The sequence below is a fragment of the Amphiura filiformis genome, chromosome 2, assembly GCF_039555335.1.
Source record: "Amphiura filiformis chromosome 2, Afil_fr2py, whole genome shotgun sequence".
Classification (NCBI taxonomy): domain Eukaryota; kingdom Metazoa; phylum Echinodermata; class Ophiuroidea; order Amphilepidida; family Amphiuridae; genus Amphiura; species Amphiura filiformis.
Genome location: NC_092629.1, coordinates 26,242,460 through 26,269,081, shown reverse-complemented (window position 1 = coordinate 26,269,081; position 26,622 = coordinate 26,242,460). Strand labels below are relative to the sequence as shown.

At 41.8% G+C, this 26,622-nt stretch overlaps 1 protein-coding gene across 1 annotated transcript in view; it reads right to left on the bottom strand.

Annotated features, from left to right (window-relative positions):
• LOC140146038 (uncharacterized) overlaps positions 1-1,921 on the bottom strand; it is a 171,680-nt gene extending 169,759 nt beyond the window's left edge. Inside the window, exon 1 of the mRNA XM_072167780.1 lies at positions 1,757-1,921. The gene's annotated coding sequence lies outside the window, so the exon portion shown is untranslated. The remainder of the gene's footprint in view (positions 1-1,756) is intronic.
• Positions 1,922-26,622: the final 24,701 nt, after the last annotated feature.

Genomic DNA, 26,622 nt, shown 5'->3' with positions numbered 1-26,622 from the left:
AGCAAACTATTTCATCAACTTTCTATTACTGACAGCAAACTATTTCATCAACTACCTACTGATAAAGCACTACTTCATCATTGTTATGGTTTAATGCTTTAATATGAGCAGTTGAGGTAGACTGGAAATAAATCTTGGATTCTATTGTTATAACCTGTGTGTGAGCATTGAAGCAGGGCAATTCTGGCCAACTCAGCAACAGAAAACCTTCCATGGAAATTTCCGAGTACTTACTTCAGATTTGCTCTATTCATGAATCTTGAATTAAGATAGAAAGCAAAATTATACTTCTCGCTACTCAAATTTGGTACACTCACGGAGCGCTTTCACCGGGTCAACCGGCGTCTTCAGCGGATGTTATTGCTCTGAAGATTGTTGTTGCTAGTGATGTAGTACAATATGTATGCACGGCTAGTAATTTACTAACGCTTGCTGCATCAGCTATCTACTGCTGATAGCAGACTACTTCATCAACTATCTACTGCTGATTGCAAACTACTTCATCAACTTTCTACTGCTGATAGCACACTACTTCATAAGCTATCTACTGCTGATAGCAGACTACTTCATCAATTGTCTACTGCTGATTGCAAACCACTTCATCAACTTTCTACTGCTGATAGCACACTACTTCATCAGCTATCTACTGCTGATAGCAGACTACTTCATCAACTATCTACTGCTGATTGCAAACTACTTCATCAACTTTCTACTGCTGATAGCACACTACTTCATCAGCTATCTACTGCTGATAGCAGACTATTTCATCCACTACCTACTGCCGATAACACACTACTTCATCATCTACTGCTGATAGCACACTACTTATCAACTATCTACTGCTGATTGCAAACTACTTCATCAACTTTCTACTGCTGATAGCACACTACTTCATCAGCTATCTACTGCTGATAGCAGACTATTTCATCCACTACCTACTGCTGATAACACACTACTTCATCAACTATCTACTGCTGATAACACACTACTTCATCAACTATCTACTGCTGATAACACACTACTTCATCAACTATCTACTGCTGATAACACACTACTTCATCAACTATCTACTGCTGATAGCAGACTACTTCATCAACTATCTACTGCTGATTGCAAACTACTTCATCAACTTTCTACTGCTGATAGCACACTACTTCATCAGCTATCTACTGCTGATAGCAGACTATTTCATCCACTACCTACTGCTGATAACACACTACTTCATCAACTATCTACTGCTGATAGCACACTACTTCATCAACTATCTACTGCTGATAGCACACTACTTCATCAACTATCTACTGCTGATAGCACACTACTTCATCAACTATCTACTGCTGATAGCACACTACTTCATCAACTATCTACTGCTGATAGCACACTACTTCATCAACTATCTACTGCTGATAGCACACTACTTCATCAACTATCTACTGCTGATAGCACACTACTTCATCAACTATCTACTGCTGATAGCACACTACTTCATCAACTATCTACTGCTGATAGCACACTACTTCATCAGCTATTTACAGTAGACTCTATATATCACTGATAGCACAGTACTTCAACTCTCTACCGCTGAATTTATTTTGTCATTTGGGGTGGGGACATGGGGTGCATTGTACTTAACACTTTAGTTGTCTCTAAAATATTGGTTTTTCTTTGATGTCTTATGTTTTACAGAATTTTATGAGAATTTACGATATTTAGTGAAATTTCCTATTAAAATACCCAGAGTTTTACTTTTACTTACCAATGTAGTGTACAGCAAAATACAGCTGCTATGTTGGCTTTGCCACTGTCCAGAAACTACAGCCATCACCAAGGCTTCCCCAGTGGATCTACATGTACCAAATACTCCAGAAACTACAGCCATCACCAAGGCTTCCCAAGTGAATCTACATGTACCAAATACTCCAGATACTACATGATCTACATTAATCACCAAGGCTTCCCAAGTGAATCTACATGTACCAAATACTCCAGATACTACATCCATCACCAAGGCTTCCCCAGTGAATCTACATGTACCAAATACTCCAGATACTACATCCATCACCAAGGCTTCCCCAGTGAATCTACATGTACCAAATACTCCAGATACTACATCCATCACCAAGGCTTCCCCAGTGAATCTACATGTACCAAATACTCCAGATACTACATCCATCACCAAGGCTTCCCCAGTGAATCTACATGTACCAAATACTCCAGATACTACATCCATCACCAAGGCTTCCCCAGTGGATCGACATGTACCAAATACTCCAGATACTACATCCATCACCAAGGCTTCCCCAGTGAATCTACATGTACCAAATACTCCAGATACTACATCCATCACCAAGGCTTCCCCAGTGGATCGACATGTACCAAATACTCCAGATACTACATCCATCACCAAGGCTTCCCCAGTGAATCTACATGTACCAAATACTCCAGATACTACATCCATCACCAAGGCTTCCCAAGTGAATCTACATGTACCAAATACTCCAGATACTACATCCATCACCAAGGCTTCCCAAGTGAATCTACATGTACCAAATACTCCAGATACTACATCCATCACCAAGGCTTCCCCAGTGGATATGTACCGAATACTCCAGATACTACATCCATCACCAAGGCTTCCCCAGTGGATATGTACCGAATACTCCAGATACTACATCCATCACCAAGGCTTCCCCAGTGGATATGTACCAAATACTCCAGATACTACATCCATCACCAAGGCTTCCCCAGTGGATCTACATGTACCAAATACTCCAGATACTACATCCATCACCAAGGCTTCCCCAGTGGATATGTACCGAATACTCCAGATACTACATCCATCACCAAGGCTTCCCCAGTGGATATGTACCGAATACTCCAGATACTACATCCATCACCAAGGCTTCCCCAGTGGATATGTACCAAATACTCCAGATACTACATCCATCACCAAGGCTTCCCCAGTGGATCTACATGTACCAAATACTCCAGATACTACATCCATCACCAAGGCTTCCCAAGTGGATCTACCACATACAAAAACAATGTGGGAGGTACGGCATCTGTAGATGAAAGAAATATTATAAATAAAACGGTTATGAACTGAACACTTTCATGAACTGAAAAAATCATTCATATACCAAGAGAAATACACTAATGCATGCCTTAATATTGTAATTTGAAAAACCCACACCATCAATGAAGTCCACATAATGTGTAACTGATATAATGATAAGCAGCAATGAACTTTTTAAAAATCTTGTTTTACATTTGATTCTACATAACATAACATGCAAATTTTTACATTAAGGGAAGGGGTATGAACGTTTGGACAGTATTTATTGTGGGACATTAGAGCGCATCAGACATATCGAATTGCATTCTGAATACGAAGAATGTCCTTCTGATATCACATAATTTTGATTTTTTGAAATTCGCAATGTAATACACATTTTATGGCAAATCATTAAAAATTGATATTTTTGATATTTAACAGTACTCGAAGTAAACTTTAGAAATCTGATGATTTCTACCTAAAGTGTATGTAGGTGGGATGAAAAGCCGACGATCAATTGAAAATTTTGACCTTTCGTATTGAAGATATGGATTTTTTTCCCAAAACACTAAAAAAAAAATAGGTCTTTTTGGGAAAAAATCCATATCTTGAATATGAAAGGTCAAAATTTTCAATTGATCGTCGGCTTTTCCTCCCAGCTACATACACTTTAAGAATATATCATTAGATTTATAAAATTAACTTCGAGGACTGTTATATATCAAAATTTGAAAAATATCAAATTTTTATAATTTGTCATAAAATTTGTATTATATCGTGATTTTCAAAAATGAAAATTATTTGATATCAGAAAGACATGCTTCGTATTCAGAATGCAATTCGATACGTCTGAGGTGCTCTCATGTCCTATAAAAATACTGTCGAAATGCCATAAACGCTCATTCCAGTTCCCTTAAGACAATAAATTAAATGTCAGTTGCACATTTTGGGAATTGTAAGAAACGCCTAATTTAAATACATTGATTATAATTAATTGAGTTAACAGTGGACAAAGTGGGTTATATTTACTTTTATTTAATTTAGCATTTAATGATATTTGAGACGTTCTCTTAGATTTTTTTCATCACTCCAGCTTATATGTTACAAATGAAAAATAATTTTGTGAAGTATAAATATTAGCTAGAACAGTTAGATTATTAATCGATGGTCATTTATGGTCACTGACTAATTGACCTTTTTGCCATCTGTGTCATTGGTTTCTTGGTCCCTATCACCCATTTCTATTGATGACCAGGTGGTGATCACATCAAAAAAGTATCAGTTTCATATGCTTCGGAAGATTTAAAATATGGGAGGGGGCATCTATATGAGGTCACACCATCAGAGGTGCAAAGCTTAATTTTAATCATACACATGAAATACTTATCAGGTAAATACAAGTTTGGGGTAGAGGATGTGCACTCAGCACCCTATGCCCATTAATGCTCGACATGCTAGCCATAGGTTTCAACATAAGTGATGAGTTTTGAGATATTTTCTTAAAATATTAAGAGCTATCTCAAGAACCACTGAACCAATACTAGGCTTGTTTGTACTCATTTTAATGCATTTTTCATACTGATTCCAATTATGGTCATGAAAATGCACATTTCTGAAATTGTTGACTTTTACATTTTTTTTAAAACGTGTCGTCTGCAGTCGACACCCGCATGAAGAAGTTAAAGGATCAAAGACCCTGTGATCAGACTGAAGTGAGACACACTTCCCTTGATACCTGTATAATTATATTACAATTTTGTATATAGATGTTAATACCTATAAAGTGCATTGAAAATACCACATATTTTATATAAAAAATAACCAAATATTATTATTACATACAAAAAAGTATGTTTAAAATTTATAATGATTTTCCAATTCTTTCTTGTATTTTCATTTTATATATATGAAATCTGCATAACACTAGAATTAAAACCAATGCAATATAATTAGGACCAATGCCAAAAAGCAAATTATCTGTTTTCCAAGAAAGCTTTAACTTTGTCCTGGATCCACTTTATCACATTTTCCCCAAACTTGCTAACCACATGGCAACGTATATGAATCAAAGTTTCACTTTCATTCAGACAAAAAGTACATAGACTGGAATCTTTTATCCCAATTTGAATAAAAATGCATTTGTACCCAGGATTCTGTGAATTATTCTAAACTGAAACCATCTGAAAGGTCGAATGAAGCGTCAAGCATATCTTCCTATTTTTGTGTGACCCTTAAGGGTATCCGTAGGGAGAACACTTTGTTTTACGGCCAGGTCTGGCCAGGTGCATGTTTGTTCGCAGTCTACAGGTGTAACTAGGTTGTTGTATATTCTATAATTTTCCTGATGTGTTAACTGTGATTACATCTAGACACCAGTTTATTTTTTATTTGAACGGGACCCTAATTTAATGATAAAAACGCCGAAAAAGAGAGGCCCGGCAAAAGGGTTGGTGTATCATACAGAATTCACAAGTATGTAAATGAGGTTAAAGGTTAATTGTATACATTTATTCATATTTTATTCACATAATATACATAACAATAACGTCCTTTTGTGTCTTTATTATGCTAATATGTCTTTGTATGTCATTTAGTATCCTTCGGTGTCTTTTAACGTCTTTATATGGTTTTCTCTGGCTTTCCTTGGCTTTCTTTGGCTTTTCTGGGCTTTCTCTGGCTTTTCTTGGCTTTCCTTGGCTTTCTCTGGCTTTTCTGGGCTTTCTCCGGCTTTCCTTGGCTTTCTTTGGCTTTCCTAGGCTTTCTGCGGCTTTCCTAGGCTTTCTGTGGCTTTCCTTGGCTTTCCTTGGCTTTCCTAGGCTTTCTGCGGCTTTCCTAGGCTTTCTCTGGCTTTTCTGGGCTTTCTCCGGCTTTCCTTGGCTTTCCTAGGCTTTCTGCGGCTTTCCTAGGCTTTCTGTGGCTTTCCTTGGCTTTCCTTGGCTTTCCTAGGCTTTCTGCGGCTTTCCTAGGCTTTCCCTGGCTTTCCCTGGCTTTCCTTGGCTTTCCTTGGCTTTCCTAGGCTTTCTGCGGCTTTCCTTGGCTTTCTCTGGCTTTTCTGGGCTTTCTCCGGCTTTCTACGGCTTTCTCTGGCTTTCCTAGGCTTTCTGTGGCTTTCCTTGGCTTTCTCTGGCTTTTCTCTGGGCTTTCTCTGGCTTTCCTTGGCTTTCTCTGGCTTTTCTGGGCTTTCTCCGGCTTTCTTTGGCTTTCTTTGGCTTTCCTAGGCTTTCTGCGGCTTTCCTAGGCTTTCTGTGGCTTTCCTTGGCTTTCCTTGGCTTTCCTTGGCTTTCCCTAGGCTTTCTGCGCTTTCCTAGGCTTTCCCTGGCTTTCCTTGGCTTTCCTTGGCTTTCTTTGGCTTTCTGCGGCTTTCCTTGGCTTTCTCTGGCTTTTCTAGGCTTTCTCCGGCTTTCTACGGCTTTCTCTGGCTTTCCTAGGCTTTCTGTGGCTTTCCTTGGCTTTCTCTGGCTTTTCTTGGCTTTCCTTGGCTTTCTCTGGCTTTTCTGGGCTTTCTCCGGCTTTCCTTGGCTTTCTTTGGCTTTCCTAGGCTTTCTGCGGCTTTCCTAGGCTTTCTGTGGCTTTCCTTGGCTTTCCTTGGCTTTCCTAGGCTTTCCTAGGCTTTCCTAGGCTGGCTTTTCTGGGCTTTCTCCGGCTTTCCTTGGCTTTCTTTGGCTTTCCTAGGCTTTCTGCGGCTTTCCTAGGCTTTCTGTGGCTTTCCTTGGCTTTCCTTGGCTTTCGTCGGCTTTCTGCGGCTTTCCTAGGCTTTCTCTGGCTTTTCTGGGCTTTCTCCGGCTTTCCTTGGCTTTCTTTGGCTATCCTGGGCTTTTTTGGGCTTTCCTTGTCTTTGCTTGGCTTTCCTTGGCTTTCCCTAGGCTTTCTGCAGCTTTCCTAGGCTTTCCCTGGCTTTCCTTGGCTTTCCTTGGCTTTCCTAGGCTTTCTGCGGCTTTCCTTGGCTTTCTCTGGCTTTTCTGGGCTTTCTCCGGCTTTCTACGGCTTTCTCTGGCTTTCCTAGGCTTTCTGTGGCTTTCCTTGGCTTTCTCTGGCTTTTCTGGGCTTTCTCTGGCTTTCCTTGGCTTTCTCTGGCTTTTCTGGGCTTTCTCCGGCTTTCCTTGGCTTTCTTTGGCTTTCTGCGGCTTTCTGCGGCTTTCTGTGGCTTTCTGTGGCTTTCCTTGGCTTTCCTTGGCTTTCCTAGGCTTTCTGCGGCTTTCCTAGGCTTTCCCTGGCTTTCCTTGGCTTTTCTTGGCTTTCCTAGGCTTTCTGCGGCTTTCCTTGGCTTTCTCTGGCTTTTCTGGGCTTTCTCCGGCTTTCTACGGCTTTCTCTGGCTTTCCTAGGCTTTCTGTGGCTTTCCTTGGCTTTCCTAGGCTTTCCTTGGCTTTCTCTGGCTTTTCTGGGCTTTCTCCGGCTTTCCTTGGCTTTCTTTGGCTTTCCTAGGCTTTCTGCGGCTTTCCTAGGCTTTCTGTGGCTTTCCTTGGCTTTCCTTGGCTTTCCCTAGGCTTTCTGCAGCTTTCCTAGGCTTTCTCTGGCTTTTCTGGGCTTTCTCCGGCTTTCCTTAGCTTTCTTTGGCTTTCCTAGGCTTTCTGCAGCTTTCCTAGGCTTTCTGTGGCTTTCCTTGGCTTTCCTAGGCTTTCCTAGGCTTTCCTAGGCTTTCCCTGGCTTTCCTTGGCTTTCCTTGGCTTTCCTAGGCTTTCTGCGGCTTTCCTTGGCTTTCTCTGGCTTTTCTGGGCTTTCTCCGGCTTTCTACGGCTTTCCTAGGCTTTCTGTGGCTTTCCTTGGCTTTCTCTGGCTTTTCTGGGCTTTCTCTGGCTTTCCTTGGCTTTCTCTGGCTTTTCTGGGCTTTCTCCGGCTTTCCTTGGCTTTCTTTGGCTTTCCTTGGCTTTCTTTGGCTTTCTGTGGCCGGCTTTCTGTGGCTTTCCTTGGCTTTCCTAGGCTTTCCTAGGCTTTCCTAGGCTTTCCCTGGCTTTCCTTGGCTTTCCTTGGCTTTCTGAGGCTTTCCTTGGCTTTCTCTGGCTTTTCTGGGCTTTCTCCGGCTTTCTACGGCTTTCCTAGGCTTTCTGCGGCTTTCCTTGGCTTTCTCTGGCTTTCCTGGGCTTTCTTTCCTTGGCTTTCCTAGGCTTTCTTTGGCTTTCCTTGGCTTTCTTTGGCTTTCTCTGGCTTTCCTTGGCTTTCTTTGGCTTTCCTTGGCTTTCTCTGGCTTTTCTGGACTTTCTCTGGCTTTCCTTGGCTTTCTCTGGCTTTTCTGGGCTTTCTACGGCTTTCTCAGGCTTTCTGTGGCTTTCCTTGGCTTTTCTTGGCTTTCCTAGGCTTTCTGCGGCTTTCCTTGGCTTTCTATGGCTTTTCTGGGCTTTCTCCGGCTTTCTACGGCTTTCTCTGGGCTTTCTCCGGCTTTCCCTGGCTTTCCTTGGCTTTCCTAGGCTTTCCTTGGCTTTCTTTGGCTTTCCTTGGCTTTCCTTGGCTTTCCTTGGCTTTCCTTGGCTTTCCTTGCCTTTCTTTGGCTTTCCTTGGCTTTCTCTGGCTGGCTTTCTGCGGCTTTCCTTGGCTTTCTCTGGCTTTTCTGGGCTTTCTCCGGCTTTCTACGGCTTTCTCTGGCTTTCTCTGGGCTTTCTCCGGCTTTCCCTGGCTTTCCTTGGCTTTCCTAGGCTTTCCTTGGCTTTCTTTGGCTTTCCTTGGCTTTCCTTGGCTTTCCTTGGCTTTCCTTGGCTTTCTCTGGCTTTCTCTGGCTTTTCTGGGCTTTCTCTGGCTATGCTTGGCTTTCTCTGGCTTTCCTAGGCTTTCTGCGGCTTTCCGCGGCTTTTCTGGGCTTTCTCCGGCTTTCCTTGGCTTTCCTTGGCTTTCTTTGGCTTTCCTTGGCTTTTTCTGGCTTTCCTAGGCTTTCTGCGGCTTTCCTTGGCTTTCTCTGGCTTTTCTGGGCTTTCTCCGGCTTTCCTTGGCTTTCCTTGGCTTTCTTTGGCTTTCCTAGGCTTTCTGTGGCTTTCCTTGGCTTTCTCTGGCTTTCCTAGGCTTTCTCTGGCTTTCCTTGGCTTTCTCTGGCTTTCCTAGGCTTTCTGCGGCTTTCCTTGGCTTTCCTTGGCTTTCTTTGGCTTTCCTTGGCTTTTCTGGCTTTTCTGGGCTTTCTCTGGCTTTCCTAGGCTTTCTCTGGCTTTCCTTGGCTTTCTCTGGCTTTCCCTAGGCTTTCTGTGGCTTTCCTTGGCTTTCTCTGGCTTTTCTGGGCTTTCTCTGACTTTTCTGGGCTTTCTCCGGCTTTCTCCGGCTTTCCTTGGCTTTCTTGGCTTTCCTAGGCTTTCCTTGGCTTTCCTTGGCTTTCTTTGGCTTTCCTTGGCTTTCCTTGGCTTTCTTTGGCTTTCCTTGGCTTTCTCTGGCTTTCCTTGGCTTTCTGTGGCTTTCCTTGGCTTTCTGTGGCTTTCCTTGGCTTTCTCTGGCTTTCCTTGGCTTTCTTTGGCTTTCTCTGGCTTTCCTAGGCTTTCTGCGGCTTTCCTTGGCTTTCTCTGGCTTTTCTGGGCTTTCTCCGGCTTTCTACGGCTTTCTCTGGCTTTTCTGGGCTTTCTCTGGCTTTCTTGGCTTTCCTTGGCTTTCTCTGGCTTTTCTGGGCTTTCTCTGGCTTTCCTTGGCTTTCTCTGGCTTTCCTGGCTTTCTGCGGCTTTCCTTGGCTTTCTCTGGCTTTTCTGGGCTTTCTCTTTCCTTGGCTTTTCTTGGCTTTCTTTGGCTTTCCTTGGCTTTTTCTGGCTTTCCTAGGCTTTCTTCGGCTTTCCTTGGCTTTTCTGGGCTTTCTCTGGCTTTCTCTGGCTTTTCTGGGCTTTCTCTGGCTTTCCTAGGCTTTCTCTGGCTTTCCTTGGCTTTCTCTGGCTTTCCTAGGCTTTCTGCGGCTTTCCTTGGCTTTCTTTGGCTTTCCTTGGCTTTTCTGGCTTTTCTGGGCTTTCTCTGGCTTTCCTTGGCTTTCTCTGGCTTTCCTTGGCTTTCTCTGGCTTTCCTAGGCTTTCCTTTCCTTGGCTTTCTCTGGCTTTTCTGGGCTTTCTCTGGCTTTTCTGGGCTTTCTCCGGCTTTCTCTGGCTTTTCTGGGCTTTCTCCGGCTTTCTACGGCTTTCTCTGGCTTTTCTGGGCTTTCTCCGGCTTTCTTGGCTTTTCTTGGCTTTCCTAGGCTTTCCTTGGGGCTTTCCTTGGCTTTCTTTGGCTTTCCTTGGCTTTCCTTGGCTTTCCTTGGCTTTCTTTGGCTTTCCTTGGCTTTCTCTGGCTTTCCTTGGCTTTCTGTGGCTTTCCTTGGCTTTCTCTGGCTTTCCTTGGCTTTCCTTGGCTTTCTTTGGCTTTCTCTGGCTTTCCTTGGCTTTCTCCTTGGCTTTCTCTGGCTTTTCTGGGCTTTCTACGGCTTTCTCTGGCTTTTCTGGGCTTTCTCTGGCTTTCCTTGGCTTTCCTTGGCTTTCTCTGGCTTTTCTGGGCTTTCTCTGGCTTTCCTTGGCTTTCTCTGGCTTTCCTTGGCTTTCTCTGGCTTTTCTGGGCTTTCTCCGGCTTTCCTTGGCTTTCCTTGGCTTTTCTGGCTTTCCTAGGCTTTCTGCGGCTTTCCTTGGCTTTTCTGGGCTTTCCCCGGCTTTCTCTGGCTTTTCTGGGCTTTCTCTGGCTTTCCTTGGCTTTCCTTGGCTTTCTTTGGCTTTCCTTGGCTTTCTTTGGCTTTCCTTGGCTTTCTTTGGCTTTCCTTGGCTTTCTTCGGCTTTCTTTGGCTTTCCTTGGCTTTCTTTGGCTTTCTCTGGCTTTTCTGGGCTTTCTCTGGCTTTTCTGGGCTTTCTCTGGCTTTCCTTGGCATTCCTTGGCTTTCTCTGGCTTTCCTTGGCTTTCTCTGGCTTTCTCTGGCTTTCCTTGGCTTTCTCTGGCTTTCTTGGGCTTTCCTTGGCTTTCTCCGGCTTTGCTTGGCTTTCTCCGGCTTTCCTTGGCTTTCCCCGGCTTTCTCTGGCTTTCCTTGGCTTTCTCTGGCTTTCTCTGGCTTTCCTTGACTTTCTCTGGCTTTCCTTAGCTTGCTCATGCCTAAGGTGTCAGTCAAAACACTTTGCACTGAACCATAACTACTACCCATCTTGTCATTTATTTGTTGGATAGTCAAGCGTCCCTCTTCAAGCATCATCCGGTGAATGATGTCCACTTGATCTGCTGTTGAAGATCTTGGGCTTCCAGACCTCGGGTCATCTTCCAAGCTCTTCCATCCATCGCTTGAATTCAGCAGCCCATTTTTTTTATGGGGGATTAGCTAGGAGGGGTATCACTATGTGTGCTGACCATGTCTTCATTGATGGCCTTGGGATGCCATGCCCGTTTTATGAAGATACTAAAATCACTGCACGAGCTTATTGTTTATGCATTTTCGGATCTTTTCTGAATCTGAAGACTTTGAAAGGGCTTTACTTGAAAATAATAAATGACAGATATGTGATGCGATCAAGCAAAATCAGTCGGAACTCGGAAATATTAAATTTTAGTTTCTTATATGATTGTAAAAAACATTTACAAAGCTGGATTTTGCAGAAAACCCCATTAAAATTGAACAACCAGTTCCAAAGATATGAGCAATTAAAGAGTATTCAAAACAACAGGAAACACAGGGAAATAGTTGCTTTGTTTGACTATATATCAAAATCAATATCTCCCAGTTCCGACTGATTTAGCTTGATCGCATCACATACATGAATATCGGTGCATAACCTTATAAGGCAACATACTTTTTAATTAGAATGTAAATTTGGAAATGCTGCTCTAGGTGAGGCTTAAAAATTTCTTGGTATTAATTAAACAGCCACCAATTATATGCGAAATTAAAATGATATAGTTAAAAAGTGTGATGCTGCATAGGCTTTATACATTCCCTCACCCTTAAGGGATCTAAAATGAGCGTTTATTGCGTTTCGACAGTATTTTTTGTGGCACATGAGAGCACCTCAGACCTATCGAATTGTATTCTGAATACGAAGCATGTCTTTCTGATATCAAATAATTTTCATTTTTTGAAAATCACAATATAATACAAATTTTATGACAAATTTTTTGATATTTTTCGATTTTTTGATATATAACAGTCCTCGAAGTAAATTATATAAATCTAATGATATATTCTTAAAGTGTATGTAGCAGGGAGGAAAAGCCGACGGTCAATTGAAAATGTTGACCTTTCATATTGAAGATATGGATTTTTTCCCAAAAAGACCTAATTTTTTTTTTGGTGTTTTGGGGAAAAAATCCATATCTTCAATACGAAAGGTCAAAATTTTCAATTGATCGTCGGCTTTTCAACCCACCTACATACACTTTAAGTATAAATCATTAGATTTATAAAGTTTACTTCAAGTACTGTTAAATATCAAAAATATCAATTTTTAATGATTTGCCATAAAATGTGTATTAAATTGTGAATTTCAAAAATTCAAAATTATTTGATATCAGAATGACATTCTTCGTATTCAGAATGCAATTCGATATGTCTGATGTGCTCTAATGTCCCAAAATAAATACCGTCCAAACGTTCATACCCCAGCCCTTAACATCAAACCACTAATGCTCAATACCCGTGGCACATTTCATCTAAAATGTCATGAAAAAATGATGAAATATGGTTTGAAAACATTAAAGAATAAATTAAATAAACTTAAATTTAGGACCTTAATGAGCCTTACAGGTGAAGAAATAAACAGGAGACAATGTTTTGTCATTCATACTGCATGTCCAAATGTAACAAAACCACCTTTTGGATACTCCAGCATATGGCGCAGAACATACAGAGTGGGGTGCAGGGGGTCAAGGGGGCGGAGCCCCCTGAAGCTCGTGGTTTTTGGCATATTAGAAGCTAAAAATTAATCCAGTACAAAATTTCACAATAAAAGTAGTATAGATCTTCTTCCCTCTTTCTTTCCCTTTCTTTTCTCCTTCCCCTTTCTCTTCTCCCTTCCCTTTTTTCATCCCTCTTTTTTCTTTCTTCTTTCCCCTTTCTCTTCTTCCCTCTTCTCCTTCCCCTTTTTTCTTCCCTCTTTTTCTCTCCTTTCCCCCCTTTTCCCCTTCCCAATTTTTTGCTTTTCTTCCCAGTTCTTTTGTATCCGGGGGGGGCAGCTTCCCCCCACTGCCCACTGGTTACGCCACTGTTTGTTTCTCCATTTATGCCTTTCCTTTTCTTTTCCTTCCCGTTGGAAACAAAAAACAAAGAAAAACATGGGCACTGTGGTTTACATGTGCTTATAGTGCATGTGCTCTTATTACTGTAGCCTTTTTTATAATGTCAACTGTAAATATTATCTTCTGATTTATGTATTTATGTTGTTTACTTCCATGTATTGTTTACATTGATTATAATAAAGATTCTGATTCTGATCAGTTTGTCCCTTATCCCGATTCCATTTTCATGTTTAGTGTATTTTAAATTTGAAAACAATATTAATGGAATATTCAGAAGTATGATGCATAGTAAATACACCAGTTAGCATTTCTTTTCAACGCATTATTCGACAACAGTCCCGGGAATTTTTTTAATGTTTACAACAATTACACATTTCTGATAAATACACCAACTTTAATCAATGGTCAGTCTCAGCACTAATTACTACACTCAACATCATGCTCTCATTTTCAATTTGCAATTATTTTATTAAATAGTAAATACATCGGCTAGAACAATTACCAAATATTACAATGGATGCTCAAATGTGTACAGTTTTTTTTGCTGTACATTCAGAATACGAAGAATGTCGTTCTAATATCAAATTATTGATTCTTGAAATTTGATATGTAATACACATTTTTATGGCAAATTGTTTGTAATTGATGTTCCTGATATATAACAGTCCCAAATGTAAACTTTATAAATCTAAAGACATGTACATGAAGTGTATGTGGCTCTTATGAAAATCTGACAATTCTAAAAGAAATTTACTCTCGTATTGAAGTTATGGATAATCCTGCAAAAAAAAACAATAACAAAAAAACAACAACAACAAAAACAACGTAGGTGTATTTGGTAAAATACTGCATATCTTCAATACGAAAAGTAAAATTTTCAATTGATCGTTGAATTGGCTTTTCCTCACAGCTTACAATTCAAGTACATATTGTTAGCCTTATAAAGATCACTTTGAGGACTGTAGTTATATATCAAAAGGTCCAAATAGTTCAAAGTTGAAGTATTTGTTATTCAACAAATTATAATGAATTGATACCAGAAGGACATTCTTCATATTCCGATTCAGTTGGCTTTTGACTAACACACGCGTCGCGTCACGTCACGTCACGTCACGTCACGTCGCGTCACGTCACGTCACGTTGATATCTTCATGAGCGAACGAACTTGCACCCGCTGGGCCTGTTGAAATCAAAACAAATCTTTGCCGGGGGTCCACTCTTGCAGTAATGTTCATGTCAAATCCGACCCCATTTAATGGGTTCTCTGGGTTCAAAAATCCCACTCAATCAGGCCCAGGAAACTCCACAAATTACCCTCACGGAGGCTCCCAATACCGTCTAAAAAGAACCCCAAGTGCCCCATCTACTGCAAGAGTGGACACTCCGGCAAAGATTTGTTTTGATTTCAACAGGCCCAGCGGGTGCAAGTTCGTTCGCTGTCGATATCAGCATGTGTGTATCATATGCAATAGAGCAGGCCATGGAAAACACGTGTGCAACAACGTGACCAAGTAAAACAAACACAGCTGTATGGAATTTTCCATTGAAAACTCTGAGGTCGTATTCTTGAAGACGGGTCAACCTTAGGCCTGGGAGGCTCTTTGGCCATGTCAAGTGGGGTGGGCTGGGTCATGTAATGTTATTGCGCGGTTGTGTTTTCTGCCTCATTCTGCCGCCGCAGGAGGTAGTATGCTTTAAATTTACACCTAAAATGCCGCACATTGCGCGGCATGTAGGCCGATTGTACAAATTTATATTCTGACAAGTACTCTAATTTCCGCCCAATATCGAGAGCCCAATATATATCCCCCACCTCTTTGCGCCATACATAAATTCGCCTATCGCCATTTCCGAATGTTCAAAAAGGTAATCACGCTTCCTCAGCATGTGCAATAAATTAGCATTAAAATTAATCTTATTCTATAGGGATTCTAGAAACGCCTAGCACGTGGCGCCAATGGCGTGGGTCTATCAAGTTAATGAATTATGCATTAGAATATTTTCAAACTCATATGTTGTATAATTGAAGACCGAATTCAAAAAGACTAGCTTGCGTATGCCGTCCTGTAAACCAGACCAAAAATGCCATACTGCGCAGGTCAGCAACCAATCACGGCGCGCCTTTGTCATGACGTCAGACGCAAACTAGTCTTTTTTAATTCGGTCTTTAATTATAGGTTGTAGCCTCAGCGCTCATCAGCAGCCACACCACCTCAATGTCTTCGGTGTGATCAGCAGCTTTATCGTTGAAGACAAGTTGGAAAACCGTTATGCTGTGGCAATGGGAATACACCTCAAACAAGGTTTAATTTCATGATTACATGAAACCTGATTATTAATGCAAAAACTTTGGCTGGAGAAGTTGAAGCTGACGTTCATGGCGACACTTTGGATGTGATAATTTGACATCATGGATTGTTTTGTGCAAAATTGAGGTATTTTTGTGCCACGGCGAGTCAGCAGACCGACTGGCATGCATGCTAGGCTCGACTAGGCCACAATCATGATCCGATGCATTTGAACTGCAATGTATGGTATGATACGCCTAGTCGCGCCTATGGCCGGCTTCATTGCTGCCCGGGCATTGCTGTTCAAATACATGTACTAAAGTATTGCAATTTTATTGCGTTGATATAATTCGGAATAATTCGTTTTAAAGTATTTGCTTCCCCAATTCCCATGCGTGGTTGTGTTTTATGTTCTACTGAGTACTGTTGCAATATTTTTGCATGCATACCCATGACCGTTTCAAGACTTTGACTGAGAAATTTGCTTTTTGTTTGTTAAGATAAAAATCAAAAATAAAATGCAAGAATCATCTTTCCCCACACAATACTTCTTACAAACAAGGTGTTGATATTGGCCCTTTCGATGCAAGACAAAGCACAAATGAAGGAAACAAAACAAAACAATGTTTTTTATTTTTTATTCAATTACACATACAAAAGAGTAATGACCTATAAAAAGACCCCCCTAAATATAATAATATTAATATTATTTTAGTCCTGAATACAAAATATAATAAACAAGCATTAAACAAATCTGAAACGTTACAATCGTAATTTTCAGTCAAAAAATCCACGAGAAATGACTCTTGATAGGGGCCTACAACTTAGGCATATATGCATTTAAAAAACAGAAACGGCTGCCTGCATCTGAAACTCTTCATATCTGAAAGTTTGAAGGTCTTATTTCATACATCAGAATTATCTGCAAGATTGCAAGATGGCTTTAGGTGACCGTGGCCCTATTGGCTAATGCACAAATTTAGATTTTCTTTCTATTTAAATAATAGGGCCTATGTTAAAGCTTATGCCCTGTAGATTACATTCGGTTCTTGAGATATGGCCTGTCAAAATGGTGCGAACCCAAAACAAAAAATTGGCAACAACTTTCTTTTTATTTTCTATATTTTTGACAAGTCCAGTTGCCAGATGATTTTCTAATTACATGTATGAATTATGCAAAGTAAAGATTTCAGATACAATTAAAAGAGCTATAGTAGGCCTACTGAGGCATGGTACATGGGTAGAACACACACTGTAGACCTACTACAAAATTACGGTTGCGTTTTGGCAAATTTCAATTTGCATAATTAATTTGGGCCACTTATTAGAAAAGTTGATTAGGGCCCTAATTAATTATGCAAATGGAAATTTGTATGGAAAAAGGCATTCATGGGTTTTATATCTTATTTTGTAGCCGATCTGAACATTCTACTTTGTACAATTCTTGCATATATAATTAGAAAATAAGGCCTACCTGACATCATTGCATATCAAAAATAAAAGAAATTTGTTGCCAACTTCTTGGTTTCGCGCCATTTTGACAGGCCATATATTTTGGTAACCGAATATCCGATTAAAATAAAATTTTCAGTCTTGTAATCAGGAGAGAATGGACTCACATATTTCAATCAGACAAAAATCTATATCCAATAGCGTTACCTTAAAGCTAGCATTATAAGTGTCTCCTTAACTAATAACAAAAGGTGCCCACTGGTATCTTGGAGGCATTGTCTTTTTAAAGACATTTCTTGTTTCGTGGCGTCTGCGGGTTTTTCTGCGGGGCCGGGGTGTGTCCTGGGACGGTGTTAGCCCTTTGCGAGAATACGGCCCGGGGTATTTTCCACAGTTTAAAAATAGCCACGCGTATCCCATGCATTCATATCGGGTCTTTTCAATGGAAGTTCCTAGTGCATGTTCATGGTATGTGCTAAGCGAAACATTGATTGGGGTGCAAACAAGGGTCATGTTGAGTTCTGGCTTGTTTTGGGTGATTGGATCGGGTTGTCAAAAAGGCAGTAAATACAGGTGGTTGTCAAGCATTCTCAATTGGCAAAAGAAATACAAACTAAGTGGCGAAGGAAAAAGTTTCCGGAAAGTTTTATCAAATAAAAATAAAATAGGAAAATAGGAGTTGAGAACAGAGAATTGGGGGACCCAACTGTACCCAGTTCGTTGGGCGGGGTGTTATGTGGCCCACCTCGGGTGCATTCACCCAATGCCCCCCAGCTTGATAGAGGTCAAGGTCAAATTGGATCTCAACCGTATGACTTGTTTGTAACTTTTAAGAAGATATCAACGTGACGTGACGTGACGCGACGTGACGCGACGTGACGTGACGTGACGTGACGTGACGCGACGCGTGTGTTAGTCAAAAGCCGATTCAGTTTGATACCTCTGATGTGCGCTCTCTTTAAATAAAAATTATTAGACAAAAAAATATTTAAAAAACAAAAGCAATCAAATCAACCATAACATTGAAAATGTGAACAATTTTGTACATATCATGGGATGTCAAAAATTGATGATAGCATTCTTGTTTTGGAAATGTTTTTGTTGAAACCAAAAGTCATTCAAAGAATTATTTTGTAATTTTAGGGAAGGGGAGGGTTTATTTTTCAACTATGTATTTATTAATATTTTGTTTTAATCACTATGATCGAAACACATTTACCTCCTACAGTTGATCTTTAAAATTCCACACTGGTTTGCGCGTTCAAAATGCATAATCATGCATAGAAGAAATGTTGCAGTCAACGGATGAAGAAATGGACTGCCTTTGAACTTCACCAAAAATAGGCATTAACGACAAACAAAAATGGTGTGAAAATCGTGAGAAAAGAGTTGTTAGTTGTTACATTGTGACTTTACTAATCATGTCCATATCCTATATCTTGCTTTGCTACATCCTACTAAACCCGTTACCAACCATCACCAAATTTAAAAACTTAAAAGTTGTTACAGAGTATGATTTTACTAACCATGTCCATATCATTTTTATGCTACTCATCTGATTGTTATACATTAAAAACTCTATATTCCGGTTTATTAGTACAAAGCAGTAATATAGATGGATGGATGTGCTTGAAGATTCGGTCATAATTATTGTTCTCCTTTTTGTGTCGTATACATGCAGAAATTTCAAATGTTAATTTCATAGAAATTAAAGAAAAAAGTGTAGTTGTCATCCTTGTTGGGTCTTGGTTATGATGCTGCATCTCTGACCATTTTGTGAGAGGTATGTGCACGTATTTCGCGTATGGTGCGTATAGACGCAATCCAGCGTGCATGCACGCTAGTGTCGGAGACGGAGATAACACGTAGTAATTAACTATGATAGTTAGCTCCGAAATAGAAGAGACGCATAGGATTAGAAATCCCCGTCATTTGAGTTTTTTATAAGAGACTTCATGTTATGGGGAGATCTTCGGTTTCTGTGTCCACTTGATGATTAAGACAAGGTGGGTCGCATGTCCTGAGACATGTGACCGGAGTATAGCTGGATACTACGACTCTCAGGCTCCGTTTTGGAGTCTGAAAACTGTTACTCAGTGAAGCATGAATTATATGTGATTCACTATGGGTTGTTACCTTGTAACATTTAACAGGGTCGAGTCCAGGCTATATAGCAGCTTGCTAGACACGTGTTTCTGGACCATGTAAACGGAATACGATGGTCCTTCATCAGTAGCTTGCTGGAGGCCCTATTTCTTTGGAACCTCTTTGGAGAGCTTGTCTATTCCTGGTTTAGGTGGGTGCTTGGGTGACTTTGTGTTTGGTATAGGTCCGTAGGCCTATATCTGTTGCCTCTTCCGTGTGTATATTTGAAAGATCTTCGTGAAGTTATAGGCTATCTATTTTGTTGGTGGTGAAGTCATGTTGTCACCTAACAAGGCGTTGCGTAGGCCTATATGTCTTCGTGCATATTTTCTTAATGTTTACAATTAAGAAGAGTTGCTGGATACCTCGTCTCTTCAAAATCTTCAGATTGAGAGATCTATTGTATGTTGGTGGATCATGTTCGTGCCTCATGAAGTCCTCATAAGTGTGATCATCTTCTTCTGGAGATGGAAGTTTGGCCTTTACTAGTGAGTCCCGCAGGTTCTCAGCTCTGCTGTAGGCTATCATTGGTGGTTTGGGGAATGTTATTTTCAGCTTCTGATTGTTGCTGATAATATTCCAATGTTTCTGTATAGCCTGTTTTATGCGCTTCCCCGCGAAATGCGGGGCATATTTGGTTTTGAAAACCAAAGGTATTTCTCGAGATTTTGGTTTCTCCTCGAGGAATAAATGGCGGTCTTCAAAGTTGATTGAGGAACCCGCCTTGAGAAGTTCAGCTTCGCTGTAGCCTCTGGTGGAAAGTTTCTCCATGAAGAAATCTTTCTTTTCCAAGAATGTTTCATAGTTGTTATTATTTCTTGCGTATCGCATGACTTCAGCGCGTACGAAACCATCGAAAACTGGCTGTGGGTGGCATGATGATCTATGTAAGAATTGTCCTGTCTCTGTTTTCTTTGTATGACATTTGATGTCCAGGATACCTTTCTCTTTAAAGCGTTTGCCTTTGTATATGACCAGGTCTAGGAATTGGATGGTGTCCTCGGAAGCTTCATATGTAAACTTCAAAGTGTCGTGGAAGGTGTTCACCTGCTGGACGAAAGTTTGTAGGTCTTCTAAACTTCCCGTCCAGAAAACTAACGTGTCATCCATATACCTGTATAAGGTGTGGATGTGTGTAGTCGATTGTAAGATCTTGTTTTCCAATTCATAGACTACAAGGTTACAGATGCTACCTGATGATCTTTGGCCCATAGGTACCCCTGAGGTTTGTAGGAAGTATTCGTCATTGAATTCAAAAGAATTCCTGTATAACACCAGGCGTAGGAGTTCTGCCATGTATTTCATATCTGGAATGATTGGGTCGTAATCAAAAGGGTCCAGATTTGCGAGTATCTCCAAAGTAACTCGAAAAGCTTGATCTTGTGGGACCGATGTGAACATCGAAACCACATCCAGACTGGCTAAAATGATGCCTTGAGGTAGAGTCAAGTTTTCGATCTTCCTGATGGTGTCACCTGCTACCCCCCTTCACCCCCCCTTCCTCGAAGTTTTCCAAAATGGTAGAGCCCAAAGTTGTGTTCTAAATGGTGACTGTACCCACCAAGTGTCATGCCTATACAACAGTTTTGACTAATTTGACCTCCGATGACCACTGGTGACCTCAAAATGACCATCCAAACATTTTGCTGTAAATGTTATAATATTATTTTTACTTCAATTGCCAAAAATTACTAACATGAAAAAACATTAAAAGCAATTTATATGACAATCCAGGAAAGAAGAAATAGACTAAATAGTCCAAGCACAATGTGTTCTTCTTTCCGGATTATACTAAAGTACATAATAATAATAATAATAATAATAATAATAATAATAATAATAACAATAATATAGATAAAAGGTACGCATAAATTAAAGCACAAACATTTGTATGAAAAAATGAGTGAAACACTCCATGACATAACTTAACAGTAAACAAGCATGCATATGAAAAACATAATTACATCATAAAATGCTCTTTACACATGACCTTAAACAAGGTAAGGGAGGGCGCAGAGCGTACAACAGTGGGAAGTTCATTCCACAAACGTGAAGGAAACAAAAACAGAGTTGAAAAGGGCATTGGTATGAGAACTACAGTGGAGATACCTAAAATCCTAAACCTCAGAAGGCTTGAAAAAAATGGCAAAAAGAAGGACCAATTCCATTAATCAATTTAAAGCAGAAGATCAACCTAAACAAATCAAATAAGTCACATGTTTTAAGTAATCCAAATTCATCTAATCTAGACTCATATGAAAGACCAGAAGGACATCTCTTCCTGTACATCAAAACTTTAGAAATCTTTCTCTGACTCTTATCTTACCGATCATTATCAAGCAGGCCAGTCTGACAAGGATTCCAAATAACAGCACAGTAACTTAGTTGAGGGAGTATCAATGCTTTAAATAGATGTAGAAGAGCACCGAAGTGCATATGGCGAGAAGTTCTGATGACAAAACCAGATAGGCGAGAAACCTTTTTACAGATTTTATCAAAATTGTATGATCTACTCTATCAAAAGCAGCACTAAAGTCAAGAAAAATCCCATCCACCAAATTCAATATTGGCTGTTATCAAGGTTACCACTGAGAAATTGATAACATTTTGCCAGCATCTGCACACAATTCCTACCATGTCCAAAACCAAATTGATTATCTGAAAGAATGTCATGCTCATTAAGATATCCAAGAGGACGTTTGCAAACCAATCTTTCCATGACTTTACAGAGGATTGCTGTTAAGAAACTGGCCTGTAACTCGAAATAGCATTCTTAGGCTTACCAGGGCCTTTGTAAATAGGCACAACATTTGCTTACTTCCAAGCAGACGGAATTTCACCCTTTGAAATACATTCATTAAAAAGGTACACAAAAAAGGAGCTTATTTACTCAGACACAATTTTAAGAAAAAAGGAAGAATACTATCAGGACCTGGAGACTTGATGGTATCAAGACTCTTAAGAATATCAACAACTTCGTCAACAGAAAACATGCCAAAAGAGAGAGACAAGCTCCACCATGAGAGGAGGGTGAGTCAAAAAGACAATTCACATGAATGGTAGAGAATTTACCCACCTAGTTTCATGCCCATGACACTTTGTACAAATTTGATCTCACCCACCTATATACAATCATCGAAAAAGGTCTTAAAACGCTTGCGTGTAAATAACAGAAAACTCTCACCCCCCTCTCGTCCGTTCAATGTTGAGAAATGCCAATGTCTTCAGCGGTTTCCCAATGCGTTCCAACATTGATTGATGGGGAGAGGAGAAGGGTAAATCATTGTTGTAGATGTCATGCTTGTTCCCAGGCAAAATATACATTCGTGTGTCTTGAACTCACCACCAAAAACAGGTGGCGACGTTACATTTTGCCAGAGTCGACTCAAATTAAGATGAGGATAATGAACTGAGTGCATGCATTAGTCAAGATAATCGCATGCGCCGTGGAGTTATTGCATTTAGCTCCAGAGCCGATAGGAAGACAAGGAAAGCCAGAGAAAGCCAAGAAAAGCCAAGGAAAGCCAGAGAAAGCCAAGCAAATCCGGAGAAAGCCAAGGAAAGCCAGAGAAACCCAAGGAAAACCAGAGAAAGCCGAGGAAAGCCAAGGAAAGCCGAGGAAAGCCAATGAAAGCCAAGGAAAGCCAGAGAAAGCCAAGGAAAGCCAAAGAAAGCCAAGGAAAGCCAAGGAAAGCCAGAGAAAGCCAAGGAAAGCCAGAGAAAGCCAAGGAAAGCCAGAGAAAGCCAAGGAAAGCCAAGAAAGCCAAGGAAAGCCAAAGAAAGCCAAGGAAAGCCAAAGAAAGCCAAGGAAAGCCAAGGAAAGCCAAAGAAAGCCAAGGAAAGCCAGAGAAAGCCAAGGAAAGCCAAGGAAAGCCAAGGAAAGCCAAAGAAAGCCAAGGAAAGCCAAGGAAAGCCAAAGAAAGCCAAGGAAAGCCGTAGAAAGCCAAAGAAAGCCAAAGAAAGCCAAGGAAAGCCAAATAAAGCCAAGGAAAGCCAAGGAAAGCCAAGGAAGGCCAAAGAAAGCCCAGGAAAGCCAAGGAAAGCCAAGGAAAGCCAAAGAAAGCCAGGGAAAGCCAAGGAAAGCCAAAGAAAGCCAAGAAAAGCCAAAAAAGCCAAAGCCAAGGAAAGCCAAGGAAAGCCAAGGAAAGCCAAAGAAAGCCAAGGAAAGCCAAGGAAAGCCAAGGAAAGCCAAGGAAAGCCAAAGAAAGCCGCAGAAAGCCTAAGAAATCCAGAGAAAGCCAGAAAGCCAAGGAAAATAAGAGAAAGCCCAGAAAAGCCAGAGAAAGCCGGAGAAAGCCAAGGAAAGCCAAAAAAAGCCAAGGAAAGCCAAGGAAAGCCAAGGAAAGCCAGAGAAAGCCAAGGAAAGCCAAGGAAAGCCAAGGAAAGCCAAGGAAAGCCAAGGAAAGCCAAAGAAAGAAACAGAGCCAAGGAAAGCCAAGGAAAGCCAAGGAAAGCCAAAGAAAGCCAAGGAAAGCCAAAGAAAGCCAAGGAAAGCCAAGGAAAGCCAAGGTAGAAAGCCAAGGAGCCAAAGAAAGCCAAGGCCAAAGCCAGCCAAGGAAAGCCAAGGAGCCAAAGAAAGCCAAGGAAAGCCAAGGAAAGCCAAGGAAAAAGCCAAGGAAAGCCAAAGAAAGCCAAGGAAAGCCAAAGAAAGCCAAGGAAAGCCAAGGAAAGCCACAGAAAGCCTAGGAAAGCCAGGAAAGCCAAGGAAAGCCAAGGAAAGCCTAGGAAAGCCAGAAGAAAGCCAAGGAAAGCCAAGGAAAGCCAAGAAAGCCAAGAAAGCCAGAGAAAGCCAAGGAAAGCCGCAGAAAGCCTAGGAAAGCCAAGGAAAGCCAAGGAAAGCCAAAGAAAGCCTAGGAAAGCCGCAGAAAGCCTAGGAAAGCCAAGGAAAGCCACAGAAAGCCTAGGAAAGCCAGAGAAAGCCGTAGAAAGCCGGAGAAAGCCCAGAAAAGCCAGAGAAAGCCAAGAAAAGCCAAGGAAAGCCAGAGAAAGCCCAGAAAAGCCAAGGAAAGCCAAAGAAAGCCAAGGAAAGCCTAGGAAAGCCAAGGAAAGCCAAAGAAAGCCAAGGAAAGCCAAAGAAAGCCAAGGAAAGCCTAGGAAGAAAGCCAGAGAAAGCCCAGAAAAGCCAAAGAAAGCCAAAGAAAGCCAAGGAAAGCCAAGGAAAGCCAAAGAAAGCCAAAGAAAGCCAAGGAAAGCCTAGGAAAGCCAAGGAAAGCCAAGGAAAGCCGGAGAAAGCCCAGAAAAGCCAGAGAAAGCCAAGGAAAGCCAAAGAAAGCCAAGGAAAGCCTAGGAAAGCCAAGGAAAGCCAAAGAAAGCCAAGGAAAGCCAAGGAAAGCCAAGGAAAGCCAAGGAGCCGGAGAAAGCCCAGAAAAGCCAGAGAAAGCCAAGGAAAGCCAGAGAAAGCCCAGAAAAGCCAGAGAAAGCCAAGGAAAGCCGGAGAGAAAGCCAAGGAAAGCCGCAGAAAGCCTAGGAAAGCCAAAGAAAGCCAAGGAAAGCCGGAGAAAGCCTAGGAAAGCCAGAGAAAGCCGTAGAAAGCCCAGAAAAGCCAGAGAAAGCCAGAAAGCCAGAGAAAGCCCAGAAAAGCCAGAGAAAGCTGTAGAAAGCCCAGAAAGCCAAAGGAAAGCCAAGGAAAGCAAAGGAAAGCCAAGGAAAGCCACAGAAAGCCTAGGAAAGCCAGAGAAAGCCGTAGAAAGCCGGAGAAAGCCCAGAAAAGCCAGAGAAAGCCAAGGAAAGCCGCAGAAAGCCTAGGAAAGACAAGGAAAGCCAAGGAAAGCCAGGAAAGCCTAGGAAAGCCGCAGAAAGCCTAGGAAAGCCAAGGAAAGCCGCAGAAAGCCTAGGAAAGCCAAGGAAAGCCAAGGAAAGCCAAGGAAAGCCACAGAAAGCCTTGGAAAGCCGCAGGCTTTCCTAGGAAAGCCAAAGAAAGCCAAGGAAAGCCAGAAAGCCCAGAAAGCCAAGAGAAAGCCTAGGAAAGCTGCAGAAAGCCTAGGAAAGCCAGAGCCAAGGAAAGCCAGAAAGCCTAGGGAAAGCCGCAGAAAGCCTAGGAAAGCCAAAGAAAGCCAAGGAAAGCCAGAGAAAAAGCCTAGGAAAGCCAAGGAAAGCCGCAGAAAGCCGAGGAAAGCCAGGGAAAGCCAGAGAAAGCCAGAAAGCCCAGAAAAGCCAAGGAAAGCCAGGAAAGCCAGCAGAAAGCCAGGGAAAGCCAAGGAAAGCCACAGAAAGCCAGGAAAGCCGCAGAGAAAGCCAAAGAAAGCCAGAGAAAGAAGGAAAGCCGCAGAAAAGCCAAGAGAAAGAAAGCCAGGAGCCAAAGAAAGCCAGAGAAAGCCCAGAAAAGCCAGAGAAAGCCAGAGAAAGAGAAAAGCCAGAAAAAGCCAAGGAAAGCCACAGAAAGCCTAGGAAAGCCAGAGAAAGCCGTAGAAAGCCGGAGAAAGCCCAGAAAAGCCAGAGAAAGCCAAGGAAAGCCAGAAAGGAAAGCCAAGGAAAGCCAAGGAAAGCCAGGGAAAGCCTAGGAAAGCCTAGGAAAGCCTAGGAAAGCCAAGGAAAGCCAAGGAAAGCCACAGAAAGCCTAGGAAAGCCGCAGAAAGCCTAGAAAAGCCAAAGAAAGCCAAGGAAAGCCGGAGAAAGCCCAGAAAAGCCAGAGAAAGCCTAGGAGCCGAAAAGCCAAAAGCCAAGGAAAGCCAAGGAAAGCCACAGAAAGCCTAGGAAAGCCGCAGAAAGCCTAGAAAAGCCAAAGAAAGCCAAGGAAAGCCGGAGAAAGCCCAGAAAAGCCAGAGAAAGCCAAGGAAAGCCGCAGAAAGCCTAGGAAAGCCAAGGAAAGCCAAGGAAAGCCACAGAAAGCCTAGGAAAGCCAGAGAAAGCCGGAGAAAGCCAAGAAAAGCCAGAGAAAGCCAAGGAAAGCCGCAGAAAGCCTAGGAAAGCCAAGGAAAGCCAAGGAAAGCCAGAGAAAGCCGTAGAAAGCCAGAGAAAGCCCAGAAAAGCCAGAGAAAGCCGTAGAAAGCCGGAGAAAGCCCAGAAAAGCCAGCGAAAGCCAAGGAAAGCCAAGGAAAGCCGCAGAAAGCCGTAGAAAGCCGGAGAAAGCCCAGAAAAGCCAGAGAAAGCCAAGGAAAGCCAGAGAAAGCCGTAGAAAGCCGGAGAAAGCCCAGAAAAGCCAGAGAAAGCCAAGGAAAGCCCAGAAAAGCCAGAGAAAGCCAAGGAAAGCCACAGAAAGCCTAGGAAAGCCAGAGAAAGCCGTAGAAAGCCGGAGAAAGCCCAGAAAAGCCAGAGAAAGCCAAGGAAAGCCGCAGAAAGCCTAGAAAAGCCAAGGAAAGCCAAGGAAAGCCAGGGAAATCCTAGGAAAGCCTAGGAAAGCCTAGGAAAGCCAAGGAAAGCCAAGGAAAGCCACAGAAAGCCTAGGAAAGCCGCAGAAAGCCTAGGAAAGCCAAAGAAAGCCGGAGAAAGCCCAGAAAAGCCAGAGAAAGCCAAGGAAAGCCAGAGAAAGCCCAGAAAAACCAGAGAAAGCCAAGGAAAGCCTAGGAAAGCCAGAGAAAGCCGTAGAAAGCCGGAGAAAGCCCAGAAAAGCCAGA